The sequence below is a fragment of the Balaenoptera acutorostrata genome, chromosome 14 (genome assembly GCF_949987535.1).
Source record: "Balaenoptera acutorostrata chromosome 14, mBalAcu1.1, whole genome shotgun sequence".
Classification (NCBI taxonomy): Eukaryota; Metazoa; Chordata; class Mammalia; order Artiodactyla; family Balaenopteridae; genus Balaenoptera; species Balaenoptera acutorostrata.
In genome coordinates, this window is record NC_080077.1 from 18,904,985 (window position 1) to 18,929,910 (window position 24,926).

At 36.3% G+C, this 24,926-nt stretch overlaps 1 long non-coding RNA gene across 1 annotated transcript in view; it reads left to right on the forward strand.

The window, feature by feature from the left end:
- Nucleotides 1–24,926, forward strand: part of LOC102999809 (uncharacterized) — a 465,504-nt gene that overhangs the window by 159,194 nt on the left and 281,384 nt on the right. The window contains exon 3 of the long non-coding RNA XR_009005227.1: nucleotides 8,971–9,073. This is a non-coding gene — a long non-coding RNA (uncharacterized LOC102999809). The remainder of the gene's footprint in view (nucleotides 1–8,970; nucleotides 9,074–24,926) is intronic.

Consider the following 24,926-nt stretch of genomic DNA (forward strand, 5'->3'; position numbering starts at 1 on the left):
TAGTGCTGCAATGAATATTGGGGTGCTTGTATCTTTCCAAATTAGAGTTTTCATCTTTCCAGGATATGTGCCCAGGGGTGGGATTGCTGGATCATATGGTAACTCTAATTTTTTATCTGTAAAGTAGGTCTAAAAATTATCTACCTTGCTGAGTTGTGTAAGGATTAAATGGCAATGTTTATGGCCTTGAACAAGCACTCACTAAAACAGGTAATAGATTATCACTGATATTGTTAACATAATAACAATAAGAAATGAAGAAAAATTAAATGTCTTTAATGAAAAAAAGAGATGCTTTCAAAGATATTTTGTTTTGTATAATGGTGTGTGTATTAGTCAGGGTTCCAGAGAAACAGAACGAATAGCGGGTATAGAGTGAGAAAGAGAAATAGATTTATTTTAAGGAATTGGCTCACGGGATTGTGGAGACTGGCAAGTCCAAAATCTGCAGGGTGGGCCAGATATTGTTAACATTTGGCTCCATGTTCATTTCCAGTTGGCTGTCAATATTCTGCTTTGGAACAGATTCTTGTGTAAATCCATCAGGAAAGAGAAATCTTCATCTACATATGAACCATTGTGCTAAGGCTTTCTGAGATTTCTTAGACACCATTCACCTTTAAGAGGTGATGAATGAATGATGTTGAAGGAGTGGAAGGCACCTGGTTCCTTTTGCCTCTTGTTTGTCTGGAAGCACTTTTTGAAGTGGGAGTGCAAAGTCCTCCTTGGCAGGCAAAAAAGGAATCAGACTGGAGTTGGGCCTGGGATGAAGGGCAATGGGGCTATATTATAAGAAGGACTTGCTGAGGTGCTTTGGGAGTGCATAGCACAAAGGCATGGGTAGCAATATATGTGATACAAATCTCCAATTGCTTAGATGCTTATTAATATATCTTTCCCCTAACACTTCTGTGAAGTAGATATTATACTAATTTTATAGATGGAGACCCACAGTGCTGAGCTTGCTGTCTCCAAGGTCAGCTAGTGGGAGGGCAAAGGTAATACCTAAGGAAATTCTTCCATCTTTCTCCATAAGGGCAAATGCTAATGGTACCTAACTAAATGACTCTATGTAGCTCCAAAAAATCTAGAAACAAATGCTGGAGAGGGTGTGGAGAAAAGGGAACCAACCCTCTTGCACTGTTGGTGGGAATGTAAATTGATACAGCCACTATGGAGAAGAGTATGGAGGTTCCTTAGAAAACTAAAAATAGAACTACCATACAACCCAGCAATCCCACTACTGGGCATATACCCTGAGAAAACCATAACTCGAAAAGAGTCATGTACCACAATGTTCATTGCAGCTCTCTTTACAATAGCCAGGACATGGAAGCAACTTAAGTGTCCACTGACAGATGAATGGATAAAGGAAGATGTGGCACATATATACAATGGAATATTACTCAGCCATAAAAAGAAACAAAATTGAGTTATTTGCAGTGAGGTGGATGGACCTAGAGTCTGTCATACAGAGTGAAGTAAGTCAGAAAGAGAAAAACAAATACTGTATGCTAACACATATATATATAATCTAAAAAAAAAAAAATGGTTCTGAAGAACCTAGGGGCAGGACAGGAATAAAGATGCAGGCATAGAGAATGGACTTGAGGACATGGGAAGGGGAAGGGGAAGCTGGGAAGAAGTGAGAGAGTGGCATGGACATATATACACTACCAAATGTAAAATAGATAGCTAGTGGGAAGCAGCCGCATAGCACAGGGAGATCAGCTGGGTGCTTTGTGACCACTTAGAGGGGTGGGATAGGGAGGGTGGGAAGGAGACACAAGAGGGAGGAGATATGGGCAGATATATATATGTATAGCTGATTCACTTTGTTATAAAGCAGAAACTAACACACAATTGTAAAGCAATTATACTCCAATAAAGATGTTAAAATAAATAAATAAATAAATGTTTCTGTGAAGGTATTTTTTAACGGAGATAACATTTAAATGAGTAGACATTGAGTAAATTGCATTACCCTTCATAATGAGGGTGGGCCTCATCCAATCAATTGAAGGCCTTAATAGAAAAAGACTAACTTCACTAGAGGAAGAGGGAATTCTGCCAGCAGACTGCCTTCAGATTTGAACTGCACCTCTTCTCTGGGTTCCATTCTTCTGGCCCACCCTGCAGATTTTGGACTTGCCAGTCACCACAATCCCGTGACCCAATTCCTTAAAATAAATCTATTTCTCTTTCTCGCTCTATACCCACTATTCATTCTGTTTCTCTGGAACCCTGACTAATACACACACCATTATACAAAACAAAATATCTTTGAAAGCATCTCTTTTTTTCATTAAAGACATTTAATTTTTCTCCATTTCTTATTTTCTATTTCTGGAAAGTATATAACTCCTTGATAGAGAGATCTTCTTCCTTTCATTTTTCGGTCAACTTCATTGACTTACATACAATAAAATTCACCAAGCTCATTTCCAATTTGATGAATTTTGACAATTTTATACAGTTTCACAACCCACCAACATCATTATACAGAACATTTCTATCACACCAGAATTTCCAGCTGTCCTTTTGCAGGAAGCTGTCCCTTTCCTAACCTTCTGGTCCCAGGCAACCACTGATTTTTTTAGTATCGTTACAATTTTGCTTTTTCTAGAATTTACTAAAAAATGAATTCATAGAGTGCACAGTCTTTGTATTTCTTAATGTCATACTTTTGAGAATATTCCATATTTTTGCGTACATCTGTACCTTGCTCCTTTTTTATTGTGTTCTCCTTTAGGATAATAATCACGTTTTGTTTATCCTTGCATCAGTTGAGGGATATTTAGATTATTTACATTTTGAGCTATTATAAAGGAAGTTGCTATGAGCATTTGAATCACATCTTTGTGTGGACATATGCTTTCTTTTCTTTGGGTAAATATATAAAAGAGAAATTGCTGGGTCACAGAGTAGTGTATATTTATCTTTATAAGAGTATAAGAGGTAGCCAAACTGTTTTCTAAAGTGTGTTCCCATGTATAATGTATGAGGGTTTGAGTTGCCTCACATTCTTTCAGGCACTTGGTAATTTTGGCAGTTCTAGAGGGTGTGTAGTATCTCACTGTGGTTTTAATTTGCATTTGCTAATGGTTAATCATGTTGCACGTCTTTTCTTGTGCTTATTTATCATCTATATATCTTCTTGGTTGAGCTCTCTATTAAAATCTCTTACTCATTTTAAAAATGGGTTGTTTTCTTTATTAAGTTGTTAGAGTTCTTTATATATTATGGACACAAGTCTTTTAATAGATCTATGTTTTACAGATATTTTCTTCTAGTCTTTGGATTGCTTTTTAATTTTCTTAAAAATGTCTTTGAAAAGCAAATTTTTAAAATGAAGTTTAATTTATCAGTTTTTGGGGTGTTTTCGTGTCCTATTTAAGAAATTTGGCCTTATTCAAGGTCACAAAGATTTTCTTCTATATTTCCTCCTAGAAGTTTTGTCGTATTAGCTCTAAATTTGTAGGTGTATAATGTACTTTTAGTTATATTTTATATATGGTGTGAAGTAAAGGTGGAGTACATTTATTTTGTTTTGACTTTGGATGTTCAATTGTTCAAGTACCATTTGTTGAAAAGAGTATTGTTTCCCAACTGAATTACCTTGGTGCCATTGTTGAGATCAATTGACCATATAAGTGTGAGTTTATATCTAAATTCTCTATTTGCTTCCATCGACCTGCATGTCTATTTGTACACTGTATCATGCTGTTTTGGTTGCTAAGGTAGTAAAGTAAATCTTGAAATCAATGGAGTATGTCCTCCAACTTTGTTATCTTTTCCCAAATTATTTTGTCTAGTCTACATAAATTTTATAATCAGATTGTCAATTTCCAAAAAAAAAAAAAGCTTGATGAGCATTTGATTGGATTACACTGAATCTATGTTAGTTGGGGGAAAATTATCTTTAAAATATTGAGTCTTCTCTCCACCAAAAATAATGTTAAAACTAAGAAATGATTTTAGTAAAGTTGAAGGATACAAAATCAGTATACAAAAATTAGTTGCATTTAAAAAAAATTTATTTTATTGAAGTATATATAGTTGATTCACAACGTTGTGTTAATTTCTGCTGTACAGCAAAGTGATTCAGTTATACATATATATACACTCTTTCATATTCTTTTCTGTTATGGTTTATCACAGGATATTGAATATAGTTCCCTGTGCTATATAGTACACCAGCAACGAAGTTTCAGAAATAAAAATTAAGAAAACAATCTCATTTAAAATAGCATCAAAAAGAATAAAATACTTAGTAATAAATTTAACCAAGGAGGTACACTGAAAACAATAAGACATGGATGAAAGAAATTGAAGAGGACACAGATAAATGGAGATATTCTGTGTTCATGGATTGGAAGAATTAATATTGTTAAAATGTCCAGACTACCCAAAGTGATCTACAGATACAATGCTATCCCTGTCAAAATTCCAATGGCATTTATCACAGAATTAGAAAAGAAAATCCTAAAATGTGTATGGAACCACAAAAGATCCCAAATAACCAGTGCAATCTTGAAAAAGGATAAAGCTGGAGGCATCACACTTCCTGATTCCAAACTGTATTACAAAGCTGTGGTACTCAAAACAGTATGGTATTGGCATAAAAACACGTACATAGATCAATGGGGTAGAATAAAGAGCCCAGAAATAAACTGATGCCTATATGGTCAATTAATTTTTAGCAAAGGAGCCAAGAATATGGGGAAAGGATACTCTCTTTAATAAACAGTGCCGGGAAAACTGGATAGCCATGTTCGAAAGAGTGTCATTGAACTTTTATCTTACATCACTCACAAAAATCAACTCAACATGGATTAAATGCTTGAACGTAAGACTTGAAACCATGAAACTCCTAGAAGAAAATATGGATGCTTTAGTGATATGGGCAAAGGCCAAACTCCTAGGGTCACCAGTTTTCACAGTTCAGCTCTAGAAGATGATATTCAGTTAAACTCTATATGTGTCATTTTCCTGAGCTGAGCATCACAACACTTGCTGCAGTGCATGGCAGACCTGAAAATATCAGGCCTCAACTGAGTGAAATCCTTATTCAACTGGTTAGATTGGATGCAAAACTAGAAGATAATTCCCATCTCAATAAGCTCATAGCTTACTGGAAATTCATCCTTCTTGTTTTCTCTGGGGTAATTAGCCAAAATCAAGAGAATCACAGAGGTTAGAGAGTTAAAGTTCAGAGGGGGCCACCCTTTAGCAGTGCTGGGGTAAACTGAAATAATTGTCCACCTCTGGAAGATGAACCATTGTGTGAGGTTATCACAGGCCCTAGAGTCAGATTGTGCAGATTTGAATCTTGGCTCTGCCTCTTATTAGCTGTGTGACCTTAACTCTTCTGTGCCTCAGTTGCCTCATCTGTAATATGGGTATAAAAATTATACTTTCATCATGTAGTTGTTGTAAGGCATACATATATGAGTTAATGTATAAAGGAATAAAAGAGTACATAAAATGAGCTAAAAAGTAGATTGAGACTTGGAAAAGTATCTGGCAATCAAGATACATTCAAATGTTGGCCATTTTATAATTTTCTTTATTTAAAAACTATCGATAGCCTGTTAGGTGGGTCCTGTACAACCTCAGGAAGTAAAGACATTTTTCCTTGGTTACATCTGTTTCAGTTCCTTTATCTGTGCCCAATCCTACAGGGCTTTGCTGTCACCGAAGTTTCCAAGCTGCAAATTGAATTGATAAAATAATTCCCCATGATTGCTTAAGATGTTTCTCTCCAGGAACATTTGCATTTTTATAAGAGACTCTGGAAGATACAAAAACATCCTAGTTCTAATAATTAATTGCTGTTTCTGGCCTTTTGGGCAGGCCTGCTATGCTGTACAACTCCAGGGGATGTCATACTTGGCAGCCAGTGATGGAAATAATTTGATATAGTGGTTTTCAAACCTTGCTCACTGGCATCTCTGGAATTATGTAGGGAATAGAAAGAGAAAACTCAAAGGGCCCTGTTTCCCCCTACCACCTATAGGATCTTCTATCTGATTTCCATACTGGACATCTGTCTACTTTAAAAAGAAGGTTTGAAGTCCACAGGTTTAGGGTAAGATCACTTTTTGTAAATGAATGAATTTATAGAATGGAAAGGTCTTCTCACCAGGAGAGTATTGAAATCCTTGTGGCTTCGACAAAACTAGTCTGCTCTGGGATAATGCATGGGAACCTCATGATCATGTAGCCTGTTATTGTTGACAGTGTACATTTTCACTTCATCTTTGCCAGGTGATCTGGACCCCTTGTGGCTTGGTGAAAACCAAGTGTCATTGTGTGATTGATACAGTTGAATACTGAGACAGTTAATTTCTTCAAATGCCAAATGCTTGAATTTCCTATCCACAAATATGTTTATTTAGAAAATCAAAGGGACTTACATAAAACTTCTTTTTCTGATTATGGAAAAAATAGAATAAAATTTTTACGTTCTCTCCATTCTCTACTTTTGACCTTTAGGATCTCACCTTTCAGTCTTTTTTTTTTTTTTTTTTTTAACGTTCACAGAACGTGCACACCTTTTAAATATGGTCATTCACTATTAGAACTTGAAGAGGGTATCTTGATCACCTCCCACCAGGGAAGAAATTTCTCTTTATCACATGTCATAGAAGCCTACATCTTAAAATGCTACAAATGGAAATATATTGTAAAATTTCTTTAAAATACAGAGCACATCCTGTAGAGACTGGCATCTGAAAATTGCCTGAGTTAAGTTACATAAAATGCCTGAGATAGTGTAAAGTAAAGGTTGGGTCCTCATGTGAAAATGACAGGAGACATCAGCAGTGGAAAGATTGCAGGGGTGGAAAGAATGCCTAAACTACCGGCTATTGTCTTTTCTCATCAAAAGCCTTATTTTCCCTTCCTGTGAGTAGATCTAAGCCCCATCCACTTTACTGGTCCAACCAGTTATGTACACTGCTTCTGATACTTTCTCTGCTTCACTGGCCTATGGTGATGAATCATCAACACAGAACACAGTAAACCCCCATTCATTCATTTTGGAATGGCTGGCCAAAATAACTGAGTAGGACATTGGTTGTGCTTTCAAGGTGGAAAGAGATCAAGAACTGTCTGTGATCCCCAATCCTGGTCAATCCTTTAAACAGATTCAAAAGGGAGCTTATAGTTTGCTTGTATTTATGAATTTTGTAGTTTTCTTGTGTGGATGACTTTCTACCTTGCAATGGAGTGATGGTTGTGATGGAGCATAGGAAGGAACACATTCACAAGGATATTCAGGCCAACATCATCTCAGTGTAGTGACCTCCTACATGGAACTGAGAGCCTTTCTAACCAGGAATATGTACGTAAAATCCCAGAACAGGTTCTTCCTTGCAGGACCTGGATTGTAGTATAAATCTGGGCCAGTCACTACAACCAACATTCCTGGGGTGTTGTGATTTGTCAAGATTTGGTTCCAAGGGCACCTCTAGTGACCAGGGAACTAGGTTATTATGGCACCTTCACCAGGATTGAGTAGAAATGATAAGGGGAAGTTCATACGAAGAAAGAGGTTACTGTTGACAGAAGTGTGAGAAGTGATGCTATACATGTGAAAACAGCGGCTGTCCCTAAGTCCCTCGGCACATTGGAATCACCTGGGAAGGTTTAAATAATACTGACATCTGAGTCTCACCTCCAGTGATTCTGATTTAGTTCTTCCTGGGTATGGCCTGGGCACTGGGGTTTTAAAAAGCTCCCCAGGTGATTCTAATGTGCAACCAGAGTTCAGGACTCCTTGCTTAGTTGTTTTTCCAGGTCATCATTTTACACATTACCAAAAATTAATCCTTCTAAGTCTCAGTCCTCTGCTCCAAACAAGATTCCACGTGAGTGTGTTCAAGACTCACTAGAATTTGACTTTAACTTCCCTTTCTGGTCTTATTTTCCACTACTCTTTTATTTTATGCACCAGCAAATGGGGGGTGTTTGCTGGTCTCCAGACATCTGTAAAACACTTGTGGTTTCTCGTGGTAATTATCCCGTTTCTTCGACTTAGAACAGAGCTGTCCAATGAATCTTTTTGCAGTGATGGAAATATTCTTCTACACTGTCCAATATGGTCACCACTAGCCATGTGTGGCTATTGATCACTTGAAGCTAGTGTGACTGAAATTTAAATTTTATTTCCGTTTACTTAACTTTAATTTAAATAGCCATATGTGGCTATAGGCTACTGTATTCAGACAGGACAGATAGAATGTTTTATTCATTTCATCTCAGTCAACATTCTGTCAAAATTTACAAGGTCCATTTTGTATAACCCACCTGCCCTGGGGTCTTTCCTGAAGTCTCCAGCTAAGAGACTTCATTGTGTTAGTTCCTGAGCGCTTTAACTGGACCCTGGAAGTGGCACGTACCTATCCTGCCCCATGTTGTTCTTTCTGTCACCCCTGACCCCACTCCAGATGTTAGAAATGTATTGAGAGAAGGGACTAATTAGAGAGCTTGTGCTTAATAAAGACTCAATGAGCGTTTGTTGAATAAATGCAAAGTTGCACCAACCATAAATGTCTGAATGCACTTATGTACTGCAGAAAGCGTAGATATTACTAGGCAACAGATACATACCCATTGAGGTTCATGTGTTCAAAAGTGTAGCCAGTTAGATGGCACGTGTCCTGGCTGTGTGAGAGAAACTGGGTCAGTAGAATAGGTGGGAAAGAATGACTAATTTATAAAGTAACTACAGGGTGTTAGCCTATTTTATTTGGCTTGGAGGCAAAAATAATTGTGGAGACCAGAAGTACTAATGATTTTTATTAAAGTAAGTGAGGGGGCGTGGCCACTCAGAGTACACTAACACTTTATGTAGAATTCTGGGATCAGTCCTGGTGAAATAGTGATAAATTCATCCTGACCCACGCTTTTTTTCCAGAATTAGTTTGTAAAATGATGAACTCTCACTTCCTAAATTTTCTGCAGATGCTACCATTGCTGGGGAGATGTCACTGTTAGAGAACGGAAAATTATTATTCCAAAGAGTACTGAAGACTGACTGAATGAGGTCTGGAACATTATTGAAATGGTAAGATAAACTCAAGTACTTTCTGATAAAAGAAAAATTCTTTTTAAAAAATGTGGTCCCTTCTGAATTATGGCCAAATGTCACCGAATCATTTTCAGTGAAATTTTATCTATTAATGGGGAGGAGATGGGACGAGGCTCTGAGCTCCTCCTGGCAGCCCTGCAGCTGAGGCTGTTCTCCCTTGAGAGAGCTGGTAATGGAAGCAGCTGAAGCTGGAGGTCATTAACATTTTGAGAACACCACAAACTGACTGTGTAATATTATGACATTTCATCCCGAGACATTTAATCTCTTTTAATCAGTGTTTATGTTGGGGATACTTCACAGTTATTTGCTTTTGCATAAAAATGAAACACTTTGGCATGTCATTAACATAAGACTGGTTTACTTTATTACTCATTGCAATTGTTTCTAGATCTCTCACTCTCTCCCTCCCTTCCCCTGTTCCTCTCTCCTCTCCCTTCCTCCTTTTCATCTCTTTTCCCCCTTTTCCTCTCTTCATTGTTTCTGGCTTTTGCTTTCACCTATGCTATTTTTGAAAGCCCTTTCAATTTTTCCCTTTGCTGATATTCTTCCTGGGATGTTAGTGATCTGAGGTTCTCATGCCACCTTCTTAGTAAACTTTCACTGGAGAGTCTGGAAGAAAACCCACCTCACCTCTCTGAAAAATGCTCACGGTCCCCATCATCCTAAGTAAGGAGCCACTTGTTCCCCTCTGAATGTTCCTCCAGGGATGACTTCCCTGCACATACTTTTCTTCTCCCCTAACCCCCCACCCCACTCCCCACCCGCTACTCCCCCTTTGCTTCTCTCATTTGCTTCGGATAGTGTCATAAGCTTCCAGCATCTGTCTTCATGTCTCCAATTCTTTTTCCTCCTTGTGAGTGAGGCGCTTTGTCTTACTTTAAAGCTAATTAAACTTTTCTTCCCCCTGCAAAACCTTTTCATTAAATGCAAAACTGATAATTGTTGATTATTTTATATTAGACAAAGGATATATTCCTGAGCGTAAGCAAGTAGTTCCACATTTCAACCCACGAACTAGGTGTAATTTTCTTTATTTAAAACAAATGAGCATTTATGTTATAAATTATAAATTATAAAAATTATAAATTATAAAAAGTTATAAATAAATAAATTATATTTATTTATTTTAATATAAATAAATATTTTAATTTTAAAAGTTATAAATAAATAAATTATATTAATTAATTTATTTTATTAATTTATATATTTATAAATTATTGTATGTTATAAATTATAAATCATAAATTATAAATTATAAAAATTATAAATTATAAAAAGTTATAAATAAATAAATTGTTATTGTGCCAAGTCGTCAAAAACCTAATCTCAGTTTAGGGAAGTGTTTCTCAGCCTTGACATTGCTGACATTTGGGGCTGGGTGAGTCTTTGTTTGGGGGGTGCCGTTCTGTGCACCGTAGAATGTTCAGCAGCATCTCTGACCTCTGCCTATCAGATTCCAGCAGCACCTCCCACTTGTGACAACAAAACATGTCTCCAGGCATAGCCAAATGTCTGCTGGGGAGCAAGATCATCCCACATTGAGAGCCCATGTGTTTAGTGGAGTGCCTCTTCCTTTCTGTGGGGTGATGTCTAAGAGCGAGGGCAGAGACTTGAGGGATGGAGAAGACCTTTCCTTGAAATCATTCTTCATCTACATAGACTCATAGGAGGGGTCTCTGTTCCCATTTTGACTTTGGGCCCCTGGTGCATCTACTACGATCTTACAAACGACTTTCAGAGCAGCTGTCTCTGCTCTGCTCTCAGGCACAAAGCTCTTCCTGCATTATTGCAGATGCTCTGTTAGGTGGCCTCAGGCCTGTCCTGGTGCCATGCTGGGGAGCCAAGCTGAGGGACAGGACACAGGAATCTTGCTGGTTCCAGGCACTTCCCTGGGGCTAGGGGCCCAGTTCTGTCTGATGTGGGGTTCCCAGTTCCGTCTGCGGAGACCGTTCTACAGGAAACAGAGCTTAGGAACCCACCATCATTTAACTTGGATTCTGCCGTGTCTCTTCTTGTTCCCCGCAGTCATGGCCACTTTTATGTAGTCTGAGGACAAGCTGGCCTGGCTCTTTATCTGGTTTTCCGGAGATGATGTTTTATGGCTTAGAAGTTACATACTTCATAGTGATGCTTTTAACACCAAAAAGATTTTCTCTGCCATATTACCCCTTCCCTGAGGCAATGACTTCTACTGAATGAATGGGTGGGAAAAAAAGGATACAAGAAAATGAGAGAAAAAATTTTGGTTAAAATTTCAATTATTAAAAAAAAAACATCACATTTTTATTCCAGTGCTATATTACCATAGGAATATAAATATTTGGAAAACTAGATAAAGAGTCATTTTATCCTCAGCCTATAGAAGGATGATTAGGACTGTTGGGGACCAAGATATTCCCAGGGAAGCAAAGAGTTTAGCTGATGGTGGACTCCTGAGCTGGGTGTCCTGTGGTTAGGACTCCCACGATGGAATTGGGAATTTAAGATGATATAGTATGATTTCACCTGTGTGCTATGGTTTTGCTTTGTTTAATGAGCCAAGGGTTCCTTAGTAATCCTCTGCAGTTCTGGGCATCTGGTGGTCATCTGGCTCTTTGCAAGGCCTCTGGTCCACTCCTCACTCCCAATTCCCCAATGTATATTTGGTTTATATTCTTCTTTTCTAAAGTATTAGTGTAAGCCATGAATTATTTCATGAGTTGTAATTTACATAGATGGTATTGGGTTCCTTATTTTTTTCACTCAACACTCTGTATTTAGAATATGATGGGTCTAAACTCTTATCTCTTTTTTGTTTTAAAGTGCGTTCCTCTGATTACCAATGATTTTTGGCACCTATCATATACTGGGTTTCTTTGGCTCTGAATTGACTCAAATATCCTTTACTCATTTTTAAAATTTGAGATTCTTATGCTTTTTTCATATGCATGAGTTTCTTGTATATTCTAGATAATAATTTCCTTGTGGTTTTAGACCTGGCAAATATCATCTCTCTGCAACAGCTTTATGTTAACTTGATTCACAGAAATTCTTAATTTGATGTGATTAAAACTATTAACGATGCTTTTGGAATTTTAAGTTCTTCCCTGACCCTAGGGCACATTATCTTCTGCCTTTATGGTTTCTTTTGGCTTATTTCTTTAATATACGTGCATTCCATTCTTGTAGGTGGTAATAGGTATGGATTTTTTCCATAATGAGCAGCTTTCCTATCAAAGTTTACTAAACAGTCTGACTTGTGGTACCACCTTTATTATGCAATAAATTCTGAGATATGAGTCTATCTTACAGCCATCCTGGTCTGTAGGTCAATTTGTCTATTTTTGTATTAATATTATACTGTTTGTATTATAATGACCTTCTAGGAAGTCTTAGTAACTGTTAGGCCAAGTGTCCATCTCATATGCTTATCATGGTGACGTTGTCTAGAATCATAACTCAGGGCTGCTTGTAAGCATCACTTTGGGGACTAGGATTTCAACATATGAATTTTGGGGGGGGATACAAACATTTAACCCATAGCATAATGACAGAGAGTACATGAATCAAGGGAAACTCTTGAACATTGCTGGTGGGAGTGTACAAAGATACAACCAGTAGGAAAAACAAGTTGGTACTATTTTATAAAGCTCAACATGCACATTGTCCATAATACACCAATTCTATTCCCGTATGCATTATATACCACAAAGAAATACTTGCTTATGTATCCAAAAGAGAGATAGAAGAATATTTGCACCAGTATCATAACAACAACAAATTGGCAATAACACAACGTCCTTAGGAAAATGGATGAACAAATTATACAATATTTGTGTAATGAAATATCTTTTCAACAGTGAAGTTGAACTACAACAATGTGTGTATCACCAAAGGTGAATTGAAAAGTATTATTGAGTGGAAAAAACAAGACTGAAAAGAATGAATTTAAGATTTCAATTTTATAAGTTTCAAAAAATAAGCGAAACTAACATGTATTAAAGAGTGTGATTAAACTGGAGAGGTTGTGGAGAAAAGGGAACCCTCCTACACTGTTAGTGGGAATATAAATTGGTGCAGCCACTATGGAGAATAGTATGGAGGTTCCTCAAAAAACTAAAAATAGAGTTGCCATATGATCCAGCAATCCCATTCCTTGGCATATATCCAGACAAAACTGTAATTCGAAAAGATACATACATCCCTATGTTCATAGCAGCACTATTTACAATAGCCAAGACATGGAAACAACCTAAATGTCCATCGGCAGATGAATGGGTAAAGAAGATGTGGTATATATATATATATATATATATATATATATATATATATATATACACACACACACACACATACATACACACACATACATACATACATATACATACAATGGAATATTACTCGGCCATAAAAAATGAAATAATGCCATTTGCAGCTACGTGGATGGACCTAGAGATTATCATACTATGCCAAGTAAGTCAGAAAGAGAAAGGCAATTACCATAGGATATCACTTATATGTGGAATCTAAAATATGACATGAATGAACTTATCTATGAAAAAGAAACAGACTCACAGACATAGAGAACAGACTTGTGGTTGCCAAGGGGGAGGAGAGGAAGGGGGGTTGGATTGGGAGTTTGGGGTTAGCAGATGCAAACTATTATATATAGAATGGATAAACAACAAGGTCCTACTGTATAGCATAGGAAACTATATTCAATATCCTGTAGTAAACCATAATGGAATGGAGTTTAGTAATAAACTCACTAACTCAGGTTAGTGAGTTTTACTGATGAAGAATGAGAAAGGAGAAAAGGATGAGGGAGAATGAAGAAGTGTCAATGGTTTGGATATTTTCTTTTTTAATTGGTGGTTGTTCATGGGTTTTTGCTTTTCTTTTATGTTCATAACTTGTATATGTCATGTACATTCCTTTCACATATCAGATATTCCAAAATAAAAAAGTCCAAGGCAAGTATGCTTATTAAAATGACAAAAATTGTCAACATGTGCTGTTTTTTCCATTATTCTAAAATAATCCCTTCCTCCTTGAAAATCACTTTCTATCTTCTTTTACCTCCTTTGTACTTTTTTTTAAAATCAAATTTTATTGTTTTATTTTGTATTTATTTTAGTTTAAGTTTTTAATCTGTTTACTCCACTTGATGGTAAGATTTATGCCCCAGTTATTTTCCATTTGATCCCCTCCTATCCATTTCCCATTTTCTTGGAACTGCAGTGTGCTCTCAGAGGCTGAAGACTGTATCACCTTGAATCGTTTGCTCTCATACTTTTGGTTGGATTTGGCCAATGGAAAGCCCTGGTAACCTAGAGGGTGAGAAGAGAGAGAGGTTGAGGAGCCTTTTCCTGCAATTTCCTTGTTTTGGGGCAGCACCTGTATCCCTTGTGACTATAGTTTCTTCCAGGCATCTCTTCCTCCATGTCTCAAAGTCTCATTGGTTTACCATTATGTCCCACTCGCCCATCCAACTTTAAATGTGGTGGTAGCTTCTCACTCTTGCTGGCCTTGGGGTGCCTCAACTCTCCTTATCTAGTTCTGAAACATTTCTTAATGTATCTAAGCAGCTCTTTCATTAAAACCACTTAATTGGTACCATCTTGGGTAAAGTTTTCTTACTGCCAGAATCTTGTTATACACTTGGTCTACCTCAGTCACTGCTGTTTCCTCAACATCTAGAATAATACCTAACATCACAAGTAGGAACTAAAAAAAATTTTTTTTTAAAGAAAGAAAGAATGAGGACAAATACAAAAGATGCACTCACAGTACCTTAGAATTTGAAAGGACTTTAATGGACATATCATCCAACTTTTCCTGTTATAGGTATGGAAATGGAACCTTGATGAAGCCAAGTTCACTGGAGAGGAAGTCTAGTCCCCCGTGCATAGCACTAGGTACTGATAGGTGTCTTCACGAATAACACAGCACAGAAAATTACCACATGATTGTGTCCCACCAGCAGCAGCTGATTAGGTCAGGGCTGGGAAACAGACACCTGTATTATGGATCTATCTATCGGCTAGTAGCAGCCCATGAGAAATCTGGCATGAGAAATCTACCCAAACAAAATGATGACTAAAGAACACTCAATCAGATTCTCTTCCTTGGAGAATTTGAGTGCAAAATACAAAGAGTGTTCCAGTTGGTGATGAAGGCTGATGCTGGAAAAGATACAGAAGTCAGGTATCAGAGATGATAAGATGGCAGTGGTCAAGAGAAACTGAGTATGCAGAGATTGTGAATACATTCAAGTTCAAAGTACAGATATCATGAGTAAGCAGAAACTAAAAGATATCTAGCAGTAGAGCTAGAGAGAGGAGCTGAGCTACAATATTGGCAAGAGATTGTCTAACTAAAGAATAAGTTAATGTTGATAGTAAAATGACTTTGGATCTTAAACCATCTTCTAATTCTCAAACTCTATTCTTCTCCTTTGAGATCCAGAATATATCTGTTACTGGGTTAGCAAAGATTCCCTTAGTTCTTTTTTCCATATATATATTTTTACAACAAACCCTCATTATCTTAAGTTCTAACAGCTACAAAAACGTGGAAAAACCAAAGCTCGGCTCCCAACCTAGTATTTTTCCCACACATCACTCACATTGAGTTATCAATCAAAATTTTTAATCTCATTTGTGATTTCTTCCTATTCCAGCCTAGTTTAGAGAAAGTTTAAAAACCTATTCTTTGATAGTTTTACCACGCAATAATTGCAGTCTAATATTTCCTTTCTTTCACAACTCTGTGTGAGTTTTGGAAAATATTGATCAATGGCACAGGATAGAAAGCCCAGAGATAAACCCACGCACATATGGTCACCTAATTTATGACAAAGGAGGCAAGAATAGACAAAGGAGGCAAGAACATTCAATGGAGAAAAGACAGCCTCTTCAATATGTGGTGCTGGGAAAACTGGACAGCTACATGTAAAAGAATGAAATTAGAACACTCCTTAACACCATACACAAAAATAAACTCAAAATGGATTAAAGACCTAAATGTAAGACCGGACACTATAAAACTCTTAGAGGAAAACATAGGAAAAATACTCTTTGACATAAACCACAGCAAGATCTTTTCTGACCTACCTCCTAGAGTAATGAAAATAAAGACAAAAATAAACAAACGGGACCTAATTAAACTTAACAGCTTTTGCACAGCAAAGGAAACCATAAACAAGACAAAAAGACAACCCTCAGAATGGGAGAAAATATTTGCAAATGAAGCAACAACCAAAGGATTAATCTCTAAAATATACAAACAGCTCATGGAGCTCAATATCAAAGAAACAAACAACTCAGTCAAAAAATGGTGGAAGACCTAAATAGATATCTCTCCAAGGAGAACATACAAATGGCCAAGGGGCTCATGAAAGGATGCTCAACTTCACTAATTATTAGGGAAATGCAAATCAAAACTACAATGAAGTATCACCTCACACTGGTCAGAATGGCCATCATCAAAAAATGTACAAACTATAAATGCTGGAGAGGGTGTGGAGAAAAGGGAACCCTCTTGCACTGTTGGTGGGAATGTAAATTGATACAGCCACTATGGAGAACAGTATGGAGGTGCCTTAAAAAACTAAAAATAGAACTACCATATGACCCAGCAATCCCACTACTGGGCATATACCCTGAGAAAACCATAATTCAAAAAGAGTCATGTACCACAATGTTCATTGCAGCAATATTTACAATAGACAGGACATGGAAACAACCTAAATGTCCAACGACAGATGAATGAATAAAGAAGATGTGGTATATATATACAATGGAATATTACTCAGCCATAAAAAGGAACGAAATTGGGTCATTTGTAGAGATGTGGATGGACTTAGAGTCTGTCATACGGAGTGAAGTAAGCCAGAAAGAGAAAAACAAATATTGTATATTAATGCATATATGTGGAATCTAAAAAAATGGTACAGATGAACCTGTTTGCAGGGCAGGAATAGAGACGCAGACATAGAGAACGGACTTGTGGACACAGGGTGGGAAGGAGAGAGGGTGCGACAAATTGGGAGGTTAGGAATGACATATATACACTACCATGCATAAAATAGATAGCTAGTGGGAACATGCTGTAAAACACAGGAAGCTCAGCTCTGTCCTCTGTGATGACCTAGACGGCTGGGCAGAGGGGGGTGGGAGGGAGGACCAAGAGGGAGGAGATATATGTATACATATAGCTGACTCACTTAATTGTACAGCAGAAACTAACACAACATTGTAAAGCAATTATACGCCAATAAAAAAAATTAAAAAGAAACGGAAAAAAAATATTGACAACAAACAGAAGGTATTCCGATGGGTAGACTCAAATTTCCCCAAATCCATTGTATATATATTTTTTACAGATTATCTAAATTTTAGGTGAAGAAATAGAAAAATATCAACCTCTGGGAGATGACAGTGAGGAGGGTTACCTAAAAGATCAGTTATTTCATTCTTTCAAAATTTTAATCTCTAGTATCCAAAATCCCAAGCAGAACCACTCTGAGAATAGAATCTCAGGTGGAGAGGCAGCTCAATAGGGGAACAAGACAGCAAATGAAGTGATAATGCATGAAGCAGAGAGGACTCAGAAGGCAGCAGCATTAGGATTGTATAAAGAGCAGCCTGGGAGAGAGGAATTCATGCTTTTGGGCAGATTCATAAAGGGGTGATTAGTATGAGCAAAATGTAGGAGTGTCATTTATCTTGATTGTCCCAAAGCCCTTGACAGAATATTTTCCTGAAGACTCTTTCACAAAAAGTGAACTCAAATTGCCTTGAAAATTGGCTGATGAGTCCAAAAAAAAAAAAAGATAAATAGCAAATGTATCTAGTTTTAGGGAAGTAGCTGAAAATGATAAAGAACTGACATCATTTTTTTAGTCTTCTCACATTTTCAAAAGTTAGCTGAGAAAGGAGTTTTCAAAATGTGTGATGAGCTAAACTTATTGTGTGTTAGGTTCCCTGAGTGCAGTGGCCATATATTCTGAGCCAAAATGAGGAAGGGCTTATGTTGCTTCTGGGTGCAAGAGGTGGCGAGATGCCATTTGGAAGCCAACTTATTAGAATTTCTGCCACGTTCTTTACTGTGTATGGGAATTTCAGGACAAACTTTTAAATAAAGATAATTCGAGAAAATTCTAGATGTATGTTTTCAAGCAGTGAGATTTGTGATTACTGATATCAAGGAGCTTAGAATCTGGGATAAGGAAGCTGAGATGTGCTCACCACACCTTAAACATGATAAAACAATTTCAGAAACCTGGAGATAACAGAACATATTAACATCATTTCTGGTTTTCTTCTTTCTCTCCATTCTAACCCTTTCTTCTTCTAATAATCTGAGAGTGTTTAAAATGTAAATTGGATCATGTCATTAACCTTAAAATCCTTCAAAGACCTTCCATTGCACTTTGCAAATAATTCAGAGATCTTGTTAATCATTGTATTTTCTACTTGTCCCTACCTAGATGGTGGTAGGAATGTAGTGACAATTCCTATCAATAAAAATGGTTAATGTGGCTGACATAGAAAACGGACTCTAAAACATCAGCTATTTTAGTGCTTGGGTCTGATTGGTTCACCAAAACCAAGGATGCATTTCATTTTGACCACATTATAACCACTCTAAATGGTTATGCCAGTTGTGATCTGCGCAACTTGAAGGGTAGTGACTGAAGGAAAAATGCACAGTGTAAGAGTTGTGAGTTAAGTTTTATTCAGGGCCTTACTGAGGACTAGAGCCTGGGAGACAGCCACTCAGTAGCTCTGAGGAAGTTGTTCTGAAGAGGTAGGAGGAGAAGCCGGTTTATATGTGATTTTTTGGCTAGAGAACATGTGCTCTCAAGTATATATCTTGGTAAAAGATTACTGCTAGTCAAGAAGAGATATCTCAGGTTAATGATCTTAGTGCTTTTCTATGTAGGAGAAGATGCAAGAATCTGGGTTCATTAAAATCCTTCCAGAGATACACATCTATCTAAGGGGGCTGCTTGTCCAAAGCACAGAGTGCCTCATACTGTTATCTTAATTTCCTCTCAGAGTGCACTGCTGGTCAGGAGTGCAGCAGATTGCAATTTTAACCCTTACAGAATTGAGTAGTAGACAAAGATGCTCTTTGTTCTTCTCTGTTTTCAGTTCTACAGTGGGTACATAGGTATCTGAGAACTTTCCCACATGTAAGAAGTCTGTGAGTTTTCAGAGCCTTGAAAGTGGGTGCTTAGCTTTATTTGTCTTTCTATTCCTTACAGAGTCTATTATTTTACCTGAGACTGAATTGGGAATTAGTTCATATTTATTCATTTAATGGAATTTTAAAATAATCATGTGTGTTCTTATATGTTCTCATTTTGAAATAATTTCAGTTTACAAACTAATATTTTATTTTTTTAATTTTTAAAATTAATTAATTTATTTCTGGCTGCATTGGGTCTTCATTGCTGCACACAGGCTTTCTCTAGTTGTGGTGAGAGGGGGCTACTCTTTGTTGCGGCGCACTGGCTTCTCATTGCGGTGGTTTCTCTTGTTGCAGAGCATGGGCTCTAGGCATGCAGGCTTCAGTAGCTGTGGCACGCAAGCTCAGTAGTTGTGGCGCACGGACTTAGTTGCTCCGCAGCATGTGGGATCTTCCTGGACCAGGGCTCAAACCCGTGTCCCCTGCACTGGCAGGCGGACTCCCAATGACTGTGCCACCAGGGAAGTCCCCAAAGTAATATTAATATTTTAATAATGCATACCTGGTCAGTGTATTTTAAAAAGTCAAAACAAAGAAACATAAAAATGACTCCTATATACATTAAAAATGTTAAATTTTAAGACATGAAGTGTGCATTCATTCAACGATCTTTTGAGATAGTGCTCAGGCCTATTCTTTGACCATTTAGACTCTATTCTTTGTGTCCATTGATAAAAGTTCTGATTTATTTTATTACATCAATCATAAGGTATGACCCTAAATTTCCATATTCTTGAAAGTAGAATAAGAAGTTAGATACTTCTGACACAATACCAATGTCAGAATACCTCTAGATTTTTTATCTTCTTTCCCCTTAACCTCATATAATTGTCTTGTCCACAACTCATTTGATAGTGAATTTTTTGCCTATTTTTGAATCTTTCTAAACCATTCAACTTCAAATTGATGGAAACAATTCAATTTCTCCCACTTACATTTTTAGTTTATTTACTAATAAATTTAATTACATGCTTATAATTACCAGTAAAATCCACCTGAAGAGTTTGGGAATAGACATCAACTCTTAGTAAGCATATCACTCAAAGATAGGAACAGAATGTCAACATTCAAAAGGTGTATTCGTTTGAGCATTCATCCTGTAGCAGAGCTGTGGGTAAGCAGAATCTGTTAACCTGAGGTCAGTTTGGGGAACTTCTATTGTTTTGTAATTGTAATTACATTGTAATTACATGATGAATAAGAATGTCTAAATAATGAATAGAGTCTAAAAGAGTAAACACAACATATCCTAAAGAGTCTCAATATTTAGGCTACAAAGAACTCTACACTCTGGACCACACACTGATCTTAACTAATTTGGGGTATGACTATGGCTTTAAGATGAAGGAGTGCAGCCATTAAATTTGTGAATCAGGATCCTTTGTACACTATTCATTTAAGAAAGTGTTGACTTTAAAAAGTGGTGACTGAAGATGGTTTTCAAGAGCAAGTGGAAGAAGTGTGAAATTCATAATCATCTACACTTTGATGCTAATGGCGTCAATGAAAATAACTTTTGCACATAACACATTTAAAAGGGTTTTCAGGAACATTATCTCATTTGAACCTTGCACGCTGTGAGCTCAGTACTGTGAGTACAGTCATTCTCCTGGTTTCTTAGATGAGGGAGCTGAGGCACAAGGAGATTAAGCGGTTTGTCATAGGTTTTAGAATATTAATACACAACTGTCACTCAAATCACATCATTTCAATTTCTGTTTTTCCCTGCTAAAGCTTTGTTGTACAATAAATTGTCTTGAGCAGAGTAAATTTTCCTTCTGCAACAGGGAAAAAAAACCCAATGAATTATTATTATTGTTGATTTAACTCCATTACCACATGCTGACTACCCTAAAACTGCATTTCTCTGTATAGGTCTGTCTTCCCTACTAGATGAGCTACAGGAGAACAGTGACCTTCTCCAGTTTGAATGCCAATCCTCCTTATCTAGTATGAGTCTGGTGACATTAATTTGGCTGAGCTGAATTCTAAGAGATAGCGCTTTATCCATTTTAGAAATAAGAATACATTTTAGGAGCATGTTGTATTATTTCTAAGCAAAATTTGATGTTTTATAAAAATGGGAGAAAGGAAAATCTTGGAAATTTGAGGAGGAAGAATATTTCAGACCTTTTAAAAGAGAACCTCAGAATATGGTAAGTCATGTTATCATTCTCATGTTCTTCATCCTTATGTTTACTACTTAAATCTATGGTTTTTCTATTTTTAATTCACCATCTTATTCTTTATTTTTATTAATTTCTTCCTGCTTTCTTTATGTGTGTTTTTTTAATTGACATGTAATTGACTTACAATATTATATTAGTTTCAGATGTATGACATATTGATTCAATAATTTTATACATTACAAAATGATCACCACAATGAGTCTAGTTACCATCTGTTGCCATACAAAGTTATTACAATATTATTGTTATTACAATATTATTGACTGTGTTTCCTATGCTGTACATTACATGGCTGTGACTTATTTATTTTATAACTGGAAGTTTGTACCTCATAATCCCCATTCACTTATTTCTCCCATCTTCTGCATCCTCTTCCCCTCCGGCAACCACCAGCTTGTTCTCTATATCTATTAAGTCAGCTTCTGTTTTGTTACGTTTGATCATTATTTTGTTTTTCTTTAAGCGTCTACGTATAAGTGGTAACATAGATCATTTGTTTTTCTCTGTCTGATTTATTTGACTCAGCATAATACTCTCTGAGTCCACCCATGTTGTTGCAAATGGCAAGACTTTATTCTTTTTATGAGTAATATTCCAGTGTATGAATATACCGTATCTTCTTTATTTATTCATCTATCAGTGGATACAAGTTGTTTCCATATCTTGGCTATTTTATATAATGCTGCTATGAACATTGGAGAGTATATATATTTTTGAATTAGTGCTTTCATTTCTTTGAATAAATACCCCAAAGTGGAATTGCTGGATCATTTAGTAGTTCTATTTTTAATTTCTTGAGGAAACTTCATACCGGTTCTAGAGTGACCATATCAATTTACATTCCCACCAACAGTGCACTAAGGTTCATTTTTCTCCACATACTTGCGAACACTTGTTATTTCTTGTCTTTTTGATAGTAGCCACCCTAATAGGTGTGAGATGATATCTCTGTGTGGTTTTGATTTGCGTTTCCTTCATGATTAGTGATGTTGAGCATCTTTTCACATGCCTGTTGGCCATCTGTGTGTCTTCTTTGGAAAAATGTCTATTCAGGTCCTCTGCCCATTCTTAAATTGGACTGTTTGGTTTTTTTTGATATTGAGTTGTATGAGTTTTTATATATTTTGGATATTAATCCCTTATCAAACGTATCATTTGTAGATATTCCCCCATTCAGTAGGCTATCTTTTCATTTTGTTGATGGTTTCCTTCAGTGAGCAAAACCTTTTTATTTCGATGTAGTTCTCTTTGTTCATTTTTGCTTTTGTTTCCCTTATCTGAGGAGACAGATACAAAAAATATTGCAAAGACCAACGTCAAAGAGCGTACTGCCCATGTTTTCTTCTAGGAGTTTTATGGTTTTACATCCTACATTTAAGTCTTTAGTCAATTTTGAATTTATTCTTATATATAGTGTAAGAAAATGGTCTAGTTTCATTCTTTTGATTGTAGCTGTCCAGTTTTCCCAACATTGTTTATTGAAGAGACTGTCTTTTCTCCATTGTATGTTCTTATCTCCTTTGTCATAGGTTAATTGACCATATAAGCTTAGGTATACTTCTCGGCTCTAATACTTCTCGGCTCTATTCTGTTCCATTGATCTACATGTCTGTTTATGTACCAGTACCATACTGTTTGATTACTATAGGTTTTGTAGTATAGTTTGAAATCAGGGTGCATGATACCTCTAGCTTTGTTCTTCTTTCTCAAGGCTTCTTTGGCTATCTGTGGTCTTTTGTGGTCCATATAAATTTTAGGATTCTTTGTTCTAGTTCTGTGAAAAATGCCATGGGTATTTTGATAGGGATTGCATTTAATCTGTAGATTGCTTTGGGTAATATGGGTACTTTAACAATATTAATTCTTCCAATCCATGAGCACAATATATCATTTCAGTTGTTTGTGTTGCCTTCAGTTTCTTTCATCAGTGTATTATAGTTTTCAGAATATAGATCTTTCACCTCTTGGTTAAATTTATTCCTAGATATTTTATACTTTTTGATGAAATTGTAAATCAGATTATTTTCTTAATTTCTCTTTTTGGTAGTTCATTTTTAGTATATAGAAATACTACAGATTTCTGTATATTAATTTTGTGTCTTGCAAATTTATTGAATTAATTTATTAGTCCTAACATTTTTTGGTGGCATCTTTAGTTTTCTCTATATAGAATCAGGTATTCTGAAAACAGTGACAGTTTTATTCTTCCTTTCCAATTTGGATTACTTTAATATATTTTTCTTGTAAGATTGCTGTGTCTAACACTCCCAATACTGTGTTGAATAAAAGTGGTGGGAGTGGGCATCCTTGTCTTGTTCCCGATATTAGAGGAAAAGCTTTTCAGCTTTTCACTATTAAGTATGATGTTAGCTGTGGGCTTGTCTTATGTGACCTTTAATATGTTGAGGTATGTCCTCTCTATGCCCATTTCGTTGAGATTTTTTATCATAAGAAGATATTGAATTTTGTCTAATGGTTTTTCTGCATCTTTTGAGATGATTATATAATTTTTATCCTTCATTTTGTTAATGTGGTGTTATCACACTGACTGATTTGTAGATGTTGTACCATCCTAGCATACCCAGAATAAACCCCACTTGGTCATGGTGTATGACCTTTTAATGTATTGTTGGAGTCAGTTTGCTAGTATTTTGTTGAGGATTTTTGCATCTATGTTCATCAGGAATATTGGCCTATAATTTTCTTTCTTTGTGATGTCTTTGTCTGATTGGTATCAGGGTAATGCTGACATTGTAAAATGAGTTTGGAAATGCTCCTTCCTTTTCTATTTTGGAAAAGTTTGAGAAGATTGTTATTAATTCTTCTTTGAATATTTGGTAGAATTCACCAGTAAAGCCATTTAGTCCTGGACTTTTGTTTGTTGATACTTTTTTGATTACTGATTCAATCTCCTTACTAGTAATTGGTCTGTTCAGATTTTCTATTTCTTCCTGATTCAGTCTTGGAAGATTATAGGTTTCTAGGAATTTATCTATTTCTTTTAGGTTGTCCAATTTATTGCTATATATTTGTTCACAGTAGTCTCATGACTCTTCGTATTTCTGTGATATCAGTTATAATTCTCCTTATTCATTTCTGATTTTATTTATTTGGCCAAAACTCTTTCTTGATGAGTCTTGCTAAAGGTTTATCAATTTTCTTTATCTGTTCAATGAACCAGCTCTTAGGTTCATTGATCATTTTCATTGTTTTTTTTTTTTGTTTTTGTTTGTTTGTTTTACTCTCTATTTCATCTTGGATCCTTATTTTCTTCCTTCTACTAACTTTGGGCTTTGCTTATCCTTCTTTTTCTAGTTCTTTAGATGTAAAGTTAGATTGTTTATCTAAGATTTTTCTCTTTTCTTGAGGTAGGCCTATATTGCTATGAGCTTTCCTCTTAG